Source organism: Hibiscus syriacus, unplaced genomic scaffold, assembly GCF_006381635.1.
Source record: "Hibiscus syriacus cultivar Baekdansim isolate YM2019G1 unplaced genomic scaffold, ASM638163v2 tig00009942_pilon, whole genome shotgun sequence".
Taxonomy (NCBI): domain Eukaryota; kingdom Viridiplantae; phylum Streptophyta; class Magnoliopsida; order Malvales; family Malvaceae; genus Hibiscus; species Hibiscus syriacus.
In genome coordinates this window covers 1,517,151-1,532,045 of record NW_024062205.1, presented here as the reverse complement: position 1 = coordinate 1,532,045, position 14,895 = coordinate 1,517,151, and positions in this window count along the sequence as shown.

The following is a 14,895-nucleotide window of genomic DNA, read 5'->3' as shown; positions in this document are numbered from 1 at the left end:
AAAAATCTTGAAAATTGTTTGTTTTTGACGAAATTGGTAGTAAAATCTAGTTTAGAACCAACAAACAATCAATGCCTGATATAATGTTCATCCTAGAACTAATCAAAACTAGTTCTAAAATCAAAAATCAATAAAATAGAGGTTTTTGAAATATTACCTTGAAAATTCGGATTGAGAGGGATGAGGAGTTGTTTTGCACGATTTAATGATATAAGCAGGTTTTGAAGATGAACAGCACAAAGAAACAGATGATTTTCTAATGATTTTAAGCAAGAGGAGGATTTAGAGTGAGAGAGGGACGAACGGTGGGAGAGTTTTTAGGTTTAGGGTATGAAAAAATGAAGAAAATGAGGCATTTTAACCCAAAACCCAACGGATGCATCGATGCATGACCCTGTGCATCGATGTACATTCAAGGCGTGCATTGGTGCATCAGCAAGATGAATCGATGCACATTCAAGGCGTGCATCGGTGCATCAGCAAGATGAATCGATGCACATTCAAAGGGATGCATCGATGCACTGTTAAGTGTATATATGCATGAAGCACAAAAATGTCAAAAATCCATTTTAAACACTTAAAATGCTAAATTAATTAGCTCTAGTGGTATTGGCAACTCATATATTGAAAATTAATCATGTTCAATCAATCAAATTTCTCTTTAAACAACATTTGAACATTAATTTTCACCAAATAACATAAACACTCCCTAACTAATAGCAATGAATGCAATAAAAAATTATCATTATAAGCATTTTTCATTTATTCTTAAAAGTGCTAAAATTATTTTAAACACTAAGTAAAGATAGGTCAGTTAAACCTAATTCTCTCCTAAGTGTCCAAAATCTTTCCTTATCTAAAGGTTTTGTAAAAATATCCGCTAATTGGTGCAAAATATCAACAAATTGTAGAACTACATCTTCCTTATCGACATGGTCTCTAATGAAGTGATGTCTAATTTCAATATGCTTAGTTCTAGAGTGTTGGATGGGATTTTTAGTGAGACAAATAGCGCTAGTATTGTCACACTTGATAGGAATAGTACCTACTTCAATTCCATAATAAAAAAGTTGTTGTTTCATCCATAAAACTTGTGCACAACAACTACCAGCTGAAATGTATTCGGCTTCAGTGGTAGATAATGCAACACAATTTTGTTTCTTTGAAAACCACGAAATCAGTATATTTCCAAGAAATTGGCAAATACCATAGGTGCTTTTCCTATCTAATTTGCATCATCCATAATCCGCATCTGAGAAGGCATGCAAGCTAAAGCTAGAGTCTCTAGGATACCAAAGTCCTATACAATGAGTGTCCTTAAGGTATCTAAAGATCCTCTTGACAGCTAGTAAATGTGATTCTTTAGGACATGATTGAAATCTAGCACATAAGCAAACACTAAACTTAATGTCCGATCTACTTGCAGGTAGATAGAGCAAAGAACCAATCATTGACCTATATAATTTAACATCCACACATTTACCTTCTTCATCTAAGACAAGCTTTGTTGATGAGCTCATTGGAGTGTCATAAGGTTTCCCATTTTCCAGCCCAAACTTCTTGAGCATATCTTTGACGTATTAGCTGATTGATGAAGATGCCATCTTTCTTGCTTGATTTGGAGTCCCAAGAAAAATGAGAGTTCCCCATCATGCTCATCTCGAATTCACTTTGCATTAGCTTAGAAAATTCTTGGCAAAGAACAGCATTAGTAGAACCAAATATTATATCATCAACATAAATTTGAACTACTAATAAATCTTTACCTTTATGCTTTAAAAACAATGTAGTGTCAAACTTTCCTTTTGAAAAACCTTTTTCAATTAAAAAATTTGACAATCTTTCATACCAAGCTCTAGGAACTTGTTTTAAACCATAAAGTGCTTTTTTAACATCCATTTGATATAATTTAAATTCATGAAACATGCAAATACTAATAACATTCTAATTTCTTCCATCTTAGCTACGGGAGCGTATGTTTCATCATAGTCTATGCCCTCTTCTTGAGTATACCCTTGAGCAACAAGTCTAGCCTTTTTTCTCACTATATTACCACTCTCATCAAGCTTATAAGTCTAGCCTTTTTTCTCACTATATTACCACTCTCATCAAGCTTATTCCCAAATACCCATCTAGTACCTACAGTAGATTTATTACTAGCCTTTCAACTAAGTCCATACTTTACTTCTCTCAAATTGATTTAATTCTTCTTGCATAGCCATAATCCAATGTTCATCTTTTAATGCTTCTTTGATGTTCTTAGGCTCTATGCATGAAATAAATGCAACGTAATTACAAATATTTCTAAGAGAAGATCGAGTAGTTACCCCTTTGGATAGATCACCTATAATTTCATCATCCTTGACATAGTTGTACTCTCTTGGGTAAGATACTTCCCTTTCTTCAATGGTTGGATTCTCAAGAGGATCATGAGTTTCCTCATCTTTCGTTTCTTCCTTTGATGATGATTCTCCAATGTCATGTCTAACGTCATTTGTATTTATAATACCTACATCATCATTCAAACAAGAATCCTTCCAGCTTTAGAATTTAAGGAATAACGCAGAAAAATTCCTTAATCACTTTTAGCATCAAATTTGCCAAGGTTTTCTTTACTGTTGTTCAAAGAAAAATATTTACATCCAAAAAGATGAAAATAGCTAATGTTAGGCTTTTTATTTTTGAAAATTTCATATGGAGTTTTCTTCAAAATTGGCATAATCATTACTTGATTTACAACATAACAAGCGGTATTTGTGGCTTCCGCCCAAAAATATTTTGGCAAATTATTTTCACAAAGCATGGTTCTAGCCATTTCTTCTAAAGTTCAATTTTTCCTCTCAACAACTCCATTTTGTTGAGGGGTTCTAGGTGCTGAAAAATTATGGCTAATACCATTAGATTACAAAACTCATTAAATCCAAGATTTTCAAATTCAGTAACATGATCACTTCTAATACTAGTGATAGAGTAACCTTTTTCGTTTTGTATTACTTTTGAAAATGTGATGAAATTTTCTAATGCTTCATCTTTAGTACTTAAAAATAGAACTCAAGTATATCTAGAGTAGTCATCTACCAAGACAAATGCATATTGTTTTCCACCCAAGCTAGTAGTCCTAGTTGGCCCAAAAAGATCTATATGTATCAATTGCAATACTCTACTAGTTGACACATCATTAATGGATTTAAAAGAAACTCGCTTTTTTTTTTCCTTTAGCACAAGCATCACAGATTTTATCATTATCAAATTTAAGCTTAGGCAACCCTTGAACTAAATCACCTTAAATTAGCCGTTGCAAAACACTCATACTAGTATGTCCTAGTCTCCTATTCCATAACCAACTATCATGTTCATCCTTAGCAACTAGGCACAAATTAGTCATATCAGTAGAATCTAAATGCACCATGTATATGTTTCCTATTCTATGACCAACAAGCATAACCCGATTAGATGCAATGTCAACGACTTTACAACCATTAATTTCAAACATGACATTGAATATCTTATCACATAGTTGACTAATATTCAATAGATTATGCTTTAATCCATTCACATATAACACATTTTTAATTTGTATGGAAGAGATATTACCTATAGTACCAATACCTTCAATGTGACCTTTTGAATTATCACCAAAAGTCACTTCTCCTCCATTTTTGGCATTAAGCTCTATGAACCGGCTTTTGTCTCCGGTCATGTGTCTCGAGCATCCACTATCAAGGTACCATGAATTTGGATTTGTTTCTCGTGCCTTGTAGCAATGCTCCTTTTCCTACAAACATAGATTAATTTTTAATTTTTGGTACCCAAATTCTTTTGGATATTCATTAGTTTCTAAAATCCTTGTCCCCTTTGGTATCCATTTATAAAGGACATCCTTATCTTTAGTAGTAATGAATTCTTTAGACCCCATACTCCTAACAATTTTACCATTCAAGGTTCGTTGAGGACTTCTATGATTGTAGCTTCTAAAACTTTTCTTAACAAGTTGGATTTTGAATTCTCACCTTTTTCAAACTTTTTGTTTCAACCTTATTAAAGAAGTTTAAGATCATCAATCTTATTTGATGATCATCATAAACTTTTGAAAGTAAGTTATGCAAATCAGTATTTTTCTTTTCAAAATCATTAATTTTGATTTGCAATTCTTTGATCTTACTTTCAAGCTCATTGTTGGTCTTGGATATAAGACTATTTTCGTTTTTCAATTTTGAAATATCATTTTTGTATTTTGAAAATATAGTCTTATAATCCGAAGCCAACCCATTATAACCCTCTAATAACTCATCATAAGATAATTCATCCAAATCGAATGAGTTAGAGGTTACCTTAGAATCTTCCCCGATAGCCATCAAGCACAAGTTTGCAACTTCTTGTTCCTCTTCATCGGAACCTTCTTCATTGCTCCATATAGCTACATGAGCCTTGTGCTTCTTTTTGGATTGACCCTTTTTCTTCAATTGTGGGCAATCATATTTGACATGCCCTGGCTTTTTGCATTCATAGCAAATGATCGGGTCTTTCTCCTTCGATTCAGTTTTGACGTCTTCATGACGTTTGAATTTTCTTCCTCGGATGGGCATCATCAACTTTCTGAATCGTTTGTCAAATAATGAAATTTTCTCGTCCTTTGGTGTCTCGTCATCTTATCGAGGTCCACTTCATCTTCAAGCATCATTTCATGAGTGAGAAGGGAACCGATTAGTTCTTCAAGAGTTAAGGACGTTAGATCCTTAGACTCGATGATTGCTGTCTTCTTTGATTGCCACGATTTTGGAAGGGAGTAGACTAACTTCCTCGCAAGCTTTTCATTTGAAATGATTTCTCCATATGATTTGAGACCATTGACAATCGTTGAAAATCTATCCATCATAGCTTTGATATCTCCATTTTGTTTCGTCCTGAAATTTTCATAGCTATGTGTTAGAATACTAATTTTAGATTTCTCTACCTCATCGGTACCTTCATGAGTGACTTGAAGTTTGTCCCATATTTCTTTGGTAGTTGTACAAGATGAAACTCTTTCGTATTCATCTGGTCCAAGAGCACAAAATATTATATGGATGGCTTTGGAGTTGAGCTGGAACATTCTTATCTCTCCTTCACTCCACAATCTTGGATGAGTGAGAGGCTTGATGTATCTTTCTTCTACGGCATTCCATGCTCCCATGTCACTTGCTTGAATGAAGTACATCATCCTATTTTTCCAATAGGCATAGTTAGCCTCATTGAAGAAAAAAGGTTTGTTGGCGGGCATCGAATTGAGACCGGAGTCGTAATTTGAAGTGGAGGCCATTGATGACTTGATAATCGATGTAACTCTTCCCGAATCGACTCAAGAGGCGATTAAACATTCAAATGAGTGAGGCTCTGGTACCAATTATTGAGTTAATCGATCGATAGAATCAGCCAAGAGGGGGGTGAATTGGCAATTAAAATTTTGTGGAAGCTTTTGCAGAAAATTGAAAGTAATTGCACAGTGATTTAAAGTGGTTTGACTTTATCAACCAAAGTCTACGTCCACTACCTTAGCTATCCACACTAAGGATTTTCCAACAAATTCACTAATTTGTTCTTTCTTTTGAGGCCAAAGAGATAACCTTACAACTCCCTCAAGAATATACCCCAATTCTTGAGAACACTCTTTTCTCAAAGAGAAGATTACAAATTTGCAAACTCACAAGAAAAACCTCACAAGGCAAATATGTTTGCACAATTCTAGAACAAAGAAAGAACACTCAAGAATAAATACAATTGAGCACATTAAGTGTTCTTAAAAGCAAAATGAATATTGAATGAAAAATAGGCTTGAAATGCACAAACTTGAGGTTTGATGCTTTCTCTTTGATTCTCTATTGATTCTAGTTGCTTGATGTTTCCTTGTTATTGATCAGTGGCTTCTAAGCTTGTTTAAATACACCTTGAATCATTTCTGAACGTTGGGGATGATTAGTGGAGTCAATAGATCCGTTTAAGTGTGAAAACAATTAATTAAAGCAGTTGGGAGCGTCAGTGCATCGATGCATACCCATGGTGCATCGGTGCATCAATGTAAAATTCAAATATTTTGACCGTTGGATCCTTAGTGCATCGGTGCATTAAGAGTGCATCAAGTGCATTCGATGTTTTAAAATAGCCAGAGTGCATCGATGCATGGCTGGTGCATCGGTGCAAGGTATGTGCATCGATGCATGAAATGCATTCGATGTTGAATTTATTTCATGGTGCATCGGTGCATCACTCTAAAAAATTGATTTTAGGCTTGATTTTGGTTCAAAATACTTTGTGAAAATTGTTTCAAAAATATATTAAGTATAAAACACAATTTTACACATTTAGTAAGGTTTGAAATTGATCTTAAAAGACTTGGAGTAATAATTTGATATTCGATTAATTGAATCGAATATACTTTAGAAAATCATTTGTAAAATCTTAAAATTCATTTAAACTAATTTGTTATATCAAAACAAAATTGTTTTCAACACCCACTATACTTCCAGCCATTTCTCTCCAAGCGTCGCGCCTCCCTCCTCGCAACAGCCTCCGCCGAATACGCTCTACGCTGGCCATTTCGCTCAACAAACAACAACCAACGAGCCAAGAATATTAGTTTCATTAGGACTCTATCTCTAAAAATAGAATATGTTCTAGGCTATAAATATGTGCTTGTATTCAACACAATGGACACAATTACTAAGAGATTACTAGCAAACAGAGAGTTGCACACAAAAACACCCGAAAAATCACAAGGCATTTGTAAAGCTTTTCGAAGGGAAATAAAAAGGTAGCATTTTTTACCTTTGTTCACTCGCTTTTTACCTTTGCATTCTTGCTTGCTTTTTCTCTCGATTCAAAACCACAAAAATTATTTTGGCCGATAAAAAGGGGTTGTCGTTCGAAACCATTTTTTAGATCTACGCCACCCCGAGATCTTTTTTTAAAAAATCATTTTGATTTTTAAACCGAGTGTACGAAAAGCTTTTGAAAAATAAAAAAAATACTTTCACCGTCGATTATTGACGGTCAGCGTCGATCAAAGGCGGCCGGCGAGGCGGCGCGCCACCAGGTTCTGGAAACCACAATGGCAGTTCATCCAAAAGGATGAACATTTGAGAGAGTTTGAATAACAAGGGGGTTTTTGTGTGCCAAATGGAAAATGAAGCATATTTATGCCAAAAGTTGGTATTTATATGACCCGAGGAGCATTTAGACCCGACCCATGACCCTTAATGGGTCCGCGCGTTTTGAGATTAAAGGGAGAAAATGCCCTTTTGGTCCCCTTCTGTTTTAAAAGGTCTCATTTCGACCCAAAATCCGATTTCCACTTCACTTTTTCTCTTAATTTGGCCCTCATATTTGATTTTTATCACGATTTAATCCTTTAATTATTTTATTATTATTTTCTTTTTCTTTTTATTTTATTTCTATTTTTTTGTACGTTAGTATATATATACATTTTTATCCATTAGTCTTTCTTTAGTTTTTTAATATTTTAATTTTATATATATATATATATATATGTACGTTTATTATCATTATGTATTTTTCTTTTTATTATATATTCCTTTTTTTATTTATTTAGATATTACTTTATTGTATATATATTTTTACAGATTATTTTTTTATAAATGTTTTTCTTTCATTTTTTTATTAGTCTTGTTTTATTCCATTGTCTATTATCATTTTCTTATTATTGTTTTTGGTTTCCTATTTTTCCTCTATTTAATCTCATTTTTTCTTTGTTGTTATTTATGTCTTATTTTTATTTTTTTCGTTTTATTTATAATTTTCATATTAATTCAATCATGCATTTCACTACAAATCTAATATTTCTATCTTTTTAAAGGTTCACATTTAAAACTATGGTAAGTAATTTGTGATCGTACTTTTATTTTTTTAATTAAACTTACAATTTTCTTAATTTAAGACAACTGAAAATTACATAGTACCGAAAGGATATTTCAAGGGTGCTAATCCTTCCTTGACTGTAACCGACTCCCGAATCTAACACATCTTTGGTAAGATGCAGATCAGGTAAGAAATAAAGTATCCGATCTACCCGTTTATTTTAAAATAAAAGATCGGTGGCGACTCCTAATCCATTTTCCTAAGTCGAAGCCCAATTCCGAACCCAACCGAAAGACGGCCGCGACACCAATATCATTAAACTCATTTATGTCAACATTATGTACAATAATCCCCTAGGGAAAAACATTACATTTTCTCAACATCGCAACAACACTGTTCAGCCGCGTAAACGGCTCCGGCATCAGATGATCGACGACGGTAACGTTACCGGCATCTTCATCCGATGCCCCATCCTCTTCATTCAGCTTCCCATAAATTTAGAACATAGAAGACCGAAGGCGAAAACCGGAGGCCAGACTTGTATCTTAACAGGGCTCGAGTGATCTCGAACGCAGAAGACATAATTTATTGCTGTAACAACACACTGAGTCATTGCACAAATCAAGCCGATGATATCAGTGAATGTACCAAAGGGTGTGTCGGCAGGAAGTGGATGATAAAACCATGGTATTCTCCTACTGCGTGATCTCCATTTCCATGTAATCTTTTGACTTTTTCCTTTGCAGACAAGCTCCACTAAGCAGATAAGCATCGACGTGAAGGACAACAACATGATGATGAGAGCATAAGTAGGCTTTGTCTCCGATCCCATCTGGCCCATGATTGCCGAAGGAATCTCCAGAACGAAGTTCCCGAAAGCAAGACAAGTCCCAAAAATGAACTACAAGATTTAAAAGAAGAGAGAATCAGTAGGGTTCACAACCAGATGTATCGCACGTGCATGATATTAACCTTTGTTTTCAGAGTATATAGACATGAACAATGTCGACTGTGTTGTGTGGGGTTATGATTTGTGTCGGTCTCCAACTGGTGAGAATTAGTGTCTGTATGTAGCATCTGTTGTTGTTCTTCATCGGGTTGGTCTTTGGCTGTATTTCTTCTTCTTCTTGCAACCATAAAACCCAGAAAAGTTACGAGGAAGAGAGATAAAAGGAGAATGAAAAGGAAAGATGAGCTGGCGGCTTTTATTTCGTTTTTGTTGACTGAAAAATCGGGTTCAAAGTCTGCTACGGCCATCATTCCGCCGAGCGCTTCCCTTTCAGCGACGGCGCCACCAATGGCCTCCATTTCTAGCAAGGCTTCCACTCCAGCGACGGCGCCGATGGTCTCCATTTTAACGGCAATTGATTACCAATAAATTTCCCACCAAGAACTTAGCTAAAAGATAAGGTTGTGGAATAACCAGATTTGAAGCCAAAAATGGAAGAGAAGACCGTTGATTCTTCAAGCGTTTACTTTACGATTCTGAGCAGGGGCAAATTCAGGGTGGCGGTGCCTTGGTTAATGGTATAATTCGATTATAGTCTCTTTAAAACTTTAAGTAGTTCAATTTAATCCTTATTAACCCTTTAATTAACAAAAAAAATTGTTTTCTCCCTCCCATTGATTAATAATTTAACTTAAGATATTTTAACACACAAACTTTTAACTTACACCTTGATTTTTTTCAATCTCAAACTATTTTTTATTAGTCTAAGATGAATATAAGATAGTATCTATTCAAAAGACTTTTAAGAAATTCGACAATGAGAGTTCATACACCACTGTAGACATTGTATTCAAACCCAGTATGTCAAGAAATAATTTCATTTAGAACATATACTTGAATTTAATACTATTAAAATATTATTAGTTATTTTTTAAGTAAAAAATATTATTAGTTAACTTTTTATAGATTTATTAAGTTCAAATATCATAATAACATGCATATAGGTACTTTTAATTATCAAAATATATATTTTGAAAAGAAAAAACATATCACATTAAAGATTTTATCAAAGTATAAGTACCACTTATGAAATTTTTAGAAAAACTATTAAATATATTTGATAAAATACATAATGACATGAATTTTAATTTTATTTATGGAATTTTGATTTAATTCAACTCGTACAAATCAACTAAACTATTATAAAAAGAGAAAATAACCTCAGTGACCAAAAATGCCTTATAATATACGATTTTAACCAACTTTTTTTGGATTTGCCAAAATGACCAACTAAATCGCAATGCGATTGATAATTCGCAACGCGATCTCCGGTATCGCAAATCAGTTTCTAGATTCGCAACGCGATTCTGACTATCGCATTGCGATTTCCCAAATTCGCGTTGCGATTTTCCTAATTCGCAATGCGAATACGTAAATCACAATGCGATTACGTAAATCGCAATGCGAATTAGGAAAATCGCAATGCGATTACGTATTCGCATTGCGATTTTCCTAATTCGCATTGCGAATTGCGATTTACGTATTCGCGTTGCGATTTTCATAATTCGCAATGCGAATACGTAAATCGCAACGCAATTAAGTAAATCGCAATACGAATTAGGAAAATCGTAATGCGAATACGTAAATCGCAATGCGAATCTGACTATCGCAATGTGATTTACATAGCGCCATTCATATTAACGCGTATTTTTTTTTCAAATTCCAAACACGAATTTTTTCTTAATATATAGGAAACTGAACTGTCCACAGTAATCGCAACTCATAACCTCAAACCTAAAATCACAACACTCAGTCCCATCTCCATCTCTCACTCTCTACGGCGAAATCCGTCCCATCTCGAAGATTTTCCGTCCCCATCACCGACGAAATCCCTCACAACCATTCACGGTCAGAAATCCCTCACAATCATTCAGAAATGGAAAATCAACCTCCGAGGGTAGTTTTTTTTAATTATTTTATTTTGAAATTTTTGCATTATTTTTAGGTTTTTCATATTGAATTGATGATAAGTTTACTGGTAATTTCAATAATAGATTAACCATTTCACTTAGATTTCTTATTAAATTCATTCGATTGCTGCCAATACTGCTAAACTGTTTAGTATTTAACCCTGTGAAGTTAGTATTTGTCTTTGTTTTGTCTTTTTGAAGTAATGCAGAAGAAGAAATTTCGAGAATGAAATCGCAACGTGGAAATGACTATCGTAACGAGAGAATCGCAACGCGAAATGAAAATCGCAACGAGATAATCGCAACGCGAAACCAAAATCGCATTGCGATTTTCATTTCGCGTTGCGATTCTCTCGTTGCGATTTTCTCATTGCGATTTTCATTTCGCGTTGTGATTCTCTCGTTGCGATTTTCATTTCGCGTTGCGATTCTCTCGTTGCGATAGTCATTTCCGCGTTGCGATTTTCATTATCTCGTTGCGATTTTCATTTCAACCAAAAGACAAAACAGTGTTGCAAATTTTAGTTTCAAGAATAAACTACTATTTATGTTTATTGTTTTTGGTATATATTTACAGTGTAGTTTTTGGTATATCTAACTTGGTATGTTTATTGTTTTTGTAGAAATTTTTTCGGCTTCATTGACATTAAGGAATAAAGTTAGCCTAGCCACTACAATTGCTTCGAAGCTTTCACCTGCACAAAGAAAATTGTTTGAGGAAACCTGTTTCGGGCCATGGCTGAGAGTACAGCATCTGGGTGGAGATGCTAATTTGACCCATTTGTGGCTTCAGACCATGACTAGCGATCTACCCGACAGTATACAACTTGGTGAGGAAGAGATATGGTTTCATTTTCCACCGGCGTATACTTGTTTTGGGCGGAAGGAGTTCTGCTTAATCACTGGTCTACGATTCGGACTTGATGATGTAGGCCGGTACACTCGTCATATCACCCGCCCATCATGGTTATCCAGGGTTTTTCCTGATGAGTCAATAGAGAAGCCGAACTTACACGTCGACGACCTGAAGAAATTGTTTAATAAGAAAGATGGTTTTACTCGGATGAATAACGTCGATGTTGTCCGAGTATGCCTTCTACTACTTTTGTATGCCAACTTTTTAGGCAGAGAGGCCAGACAACCTATTCCTCAGGAGCTAATATTATTGGTAGAGGACCTAAATGCATGGAATCTGTTTCCGTGGGGTTCGTATATATGGAAAGCTACCTGGACTAAGTTGTCGTCTGCCTTTGATGACCGCAAAAGTTTGCGGGGCGATGGGTCGATATACACTTTGTCAGGCTTTGTTTGGGCCTTTAAGGTAAGAATTTCTATACAATGTTTTCAAAATTATAATTAATTATTTAACAATTACTAATGTTTGTTATTATATTGTTTGTAGATTTGGATATTCGAGGATTTCCCCAGCATGCAGACATATGTATTAAAAACCTCAAATGATATTCCTAGGGCTATTTCCTGGAAGAGGAAACATTTGTTGGATTGGGAAGACTTAATACCATATGCGACAATAAATATGTAAGTTAATATAATACTATCATATAAACAAGTTATTAATAGTAGACGTTTAACTTTGTTTGAGTTTTTATATTTTTAAGAGGCCAACACTCCATTAATGAGACTGACACCCACGGAGGCTGAGCTTGCCACTGATTGGTGGCAAGCTAGTCAGCGTTTTCTTGATGGCACGAATGATGAGCAGCCTCCACTTCGAGAGCCATCACCTCACCCAGAGCCATCACCTGATCGACCCGACTATACACCTCTACAACGAGAGCCATCACCTATCCCGTCACATCATCGAGCCTCTTCTCCACCATCACCTCATGATAGGCGACCGGCAAAGATGCCACGACTTCTATCTCCCTTTTCTCCACCTCTACGGGATGAGTCAAGGGAGTTACGTGATGAGGTCAATGCCTTACGTGAGGAGATCGGTACTCTACGCGATAACGATGGTGCATGGCGTGTGGAGGTGTCTACTTTACGTGGTGAGGTTGCCGCTCTACGTGAGATGGTAGTATCGTTGCATAATGAGGTTCATACTCTACGCAACGAGGTAAGTTTAAGATTTTCCATATTTAACTTGATGATAAATTTACTCGTAATTTCACTTAGATTAACCATTTCACTTAGATTGCTTAGTAAATTTATTCGGTTGCTGCCAATACTGCTAAATTGTTTATTAACACTGTGAAGTTAGTATTTGTCTTTTGTTTTGTCTTTTGGTTGAAGTAAATTTATTCGGTTGCTGCCAATTCTGCTAAACTGTGTATTCTTTAACACTGTGAAGTTAGTATTTATCTTTGTTTTGTCTTTTGGTTGAAAGTAAATTTGTTCGGTTGCTGCCAATTCTGCTAAACTGTGTATTCTTTAACACTGTGAAGTTAGTATTTGTCTTTGTTTTGTCTTTTGGTTGAAAGTAAATTTGTTCGTTTGCTGCCAATTCTGCTAAACTGTGTATTCTTTAATACTCTGAAGTTAGTATTTGTCTTTGTTTTGTCTTTTGGTTGAAGTAATGCAATCCATTCAAGTTTCAATTTGCAGAAGAAGAAGAAATAGTTTATTCTTGAAACTAATTTAGTAATACTGTTTTGTCTTTTGGTTGAAATGAAAATCACAACGAGAGAATGAAAATCGCAACGCGAAATGAAAATTGCAACGCGAAACCAAAAATCGCAACGCGAAACTGTAATCGCATTGCGAATTTTGGTTTCGCGTTGCGATAGTCATTTTTCACGTTGCGATTTTAAGTTCCAGCAACGAGAGAATGAAAATCGCAACGCGAAATGAAAATTGCAACGCGAAACCAAAATCGCAACGCGAACTGTAATCGCATTGCGAATTTTGGTTTCGCGTTGCGATAGTCATTTTTCACGTTGCGATTTTAAGTTCCAGAAACTATTCTTCTTCTGCAAATTGAAACTTGAATGAATTGCATTACTTCAACCAATAGACAAAGACAAATACTAAGTTGACAGTGTTGCAAGTTTGAAACATATTTGCCTTTGTTATCTGATGCATTTTGTGAACTATGATAGAATAATGACTTGGGTGAATTCAATGCAAGTTTGAAACATATTTGTCTTTATTTTCACTGTTTAAATATCATGTCTGTTTATTTACTGATATTTGTATTTAATTATTTAGCGGCCCGATAAGGTGGATGCTTTACGTCGGGTCCTCGAGAGTCCCCTCCCACCGTTCAAGAGGCCACTGTATCGTTGAAGAGGCCCTCCCACCATTCAAGAGCCCGATTCACATGGCGTCATATGTAGGATTCTTGAGAAAACCTCTGACGTGTCGGACATGATGGATTCAAGTTGGCTCTCGTATGAGTTACCGACCAGTACCATACCGGTATCTGAAGTGGAGATGAGACAACTACCGGACACAATTTTGGATAACACCCTTTGGGCTAAGACCGCAGTTGATTTTTATTTACATGAGCGGAGCCAGGTGTTTCATGACTATGTAAGCTCAACGATGATATCTATTTGTTTGCTTGATCTCTTGGTGGGGCGTATTATTAGGGGTCGAAGATATGGCTATTTCGATGGAGGGGTAAGTCGTAATTTTTCTTATATTTCAATTTGATTATTTTTTTTAAAATTATGTAAGTTACTAATATATGTCTTTTTTGTAAAACAGCATATCGATGCGTGGGTGTCACATCTTCTAATATTAGGAAACTTAAGGAAAATAAAAGAAATACACGATATACAATTATGCCGACTTCTTTTAACGCCGTTCACTTGAAGAATCAACGAGATAAAATCATTTGCGTTGGGTAATGGACAAGCTAAACTTTATCCTGCATGGTGGGAGGTCGATAAGGTTAGTATTTTTTTAGATTAAGTTTAAAGGTATCATAAATAAGTGCGCAAATGAATGAATTATTACTTATGATGCATGTGTTTTCCCTGTTTTGGAACGTAAACATTGGCTTCTCGTCGAGCTTCAGCTCCATCCCTTAAGGCAATAGTATATGACAGCATGATAAATTACATATCATTGGTTGATTTAAGAGATATTATTAAGGGATGGAGCTCTCATTTGGCTAAATTCTTGGATGCGATAAATTATTGGACTCGTTCTGGAAAC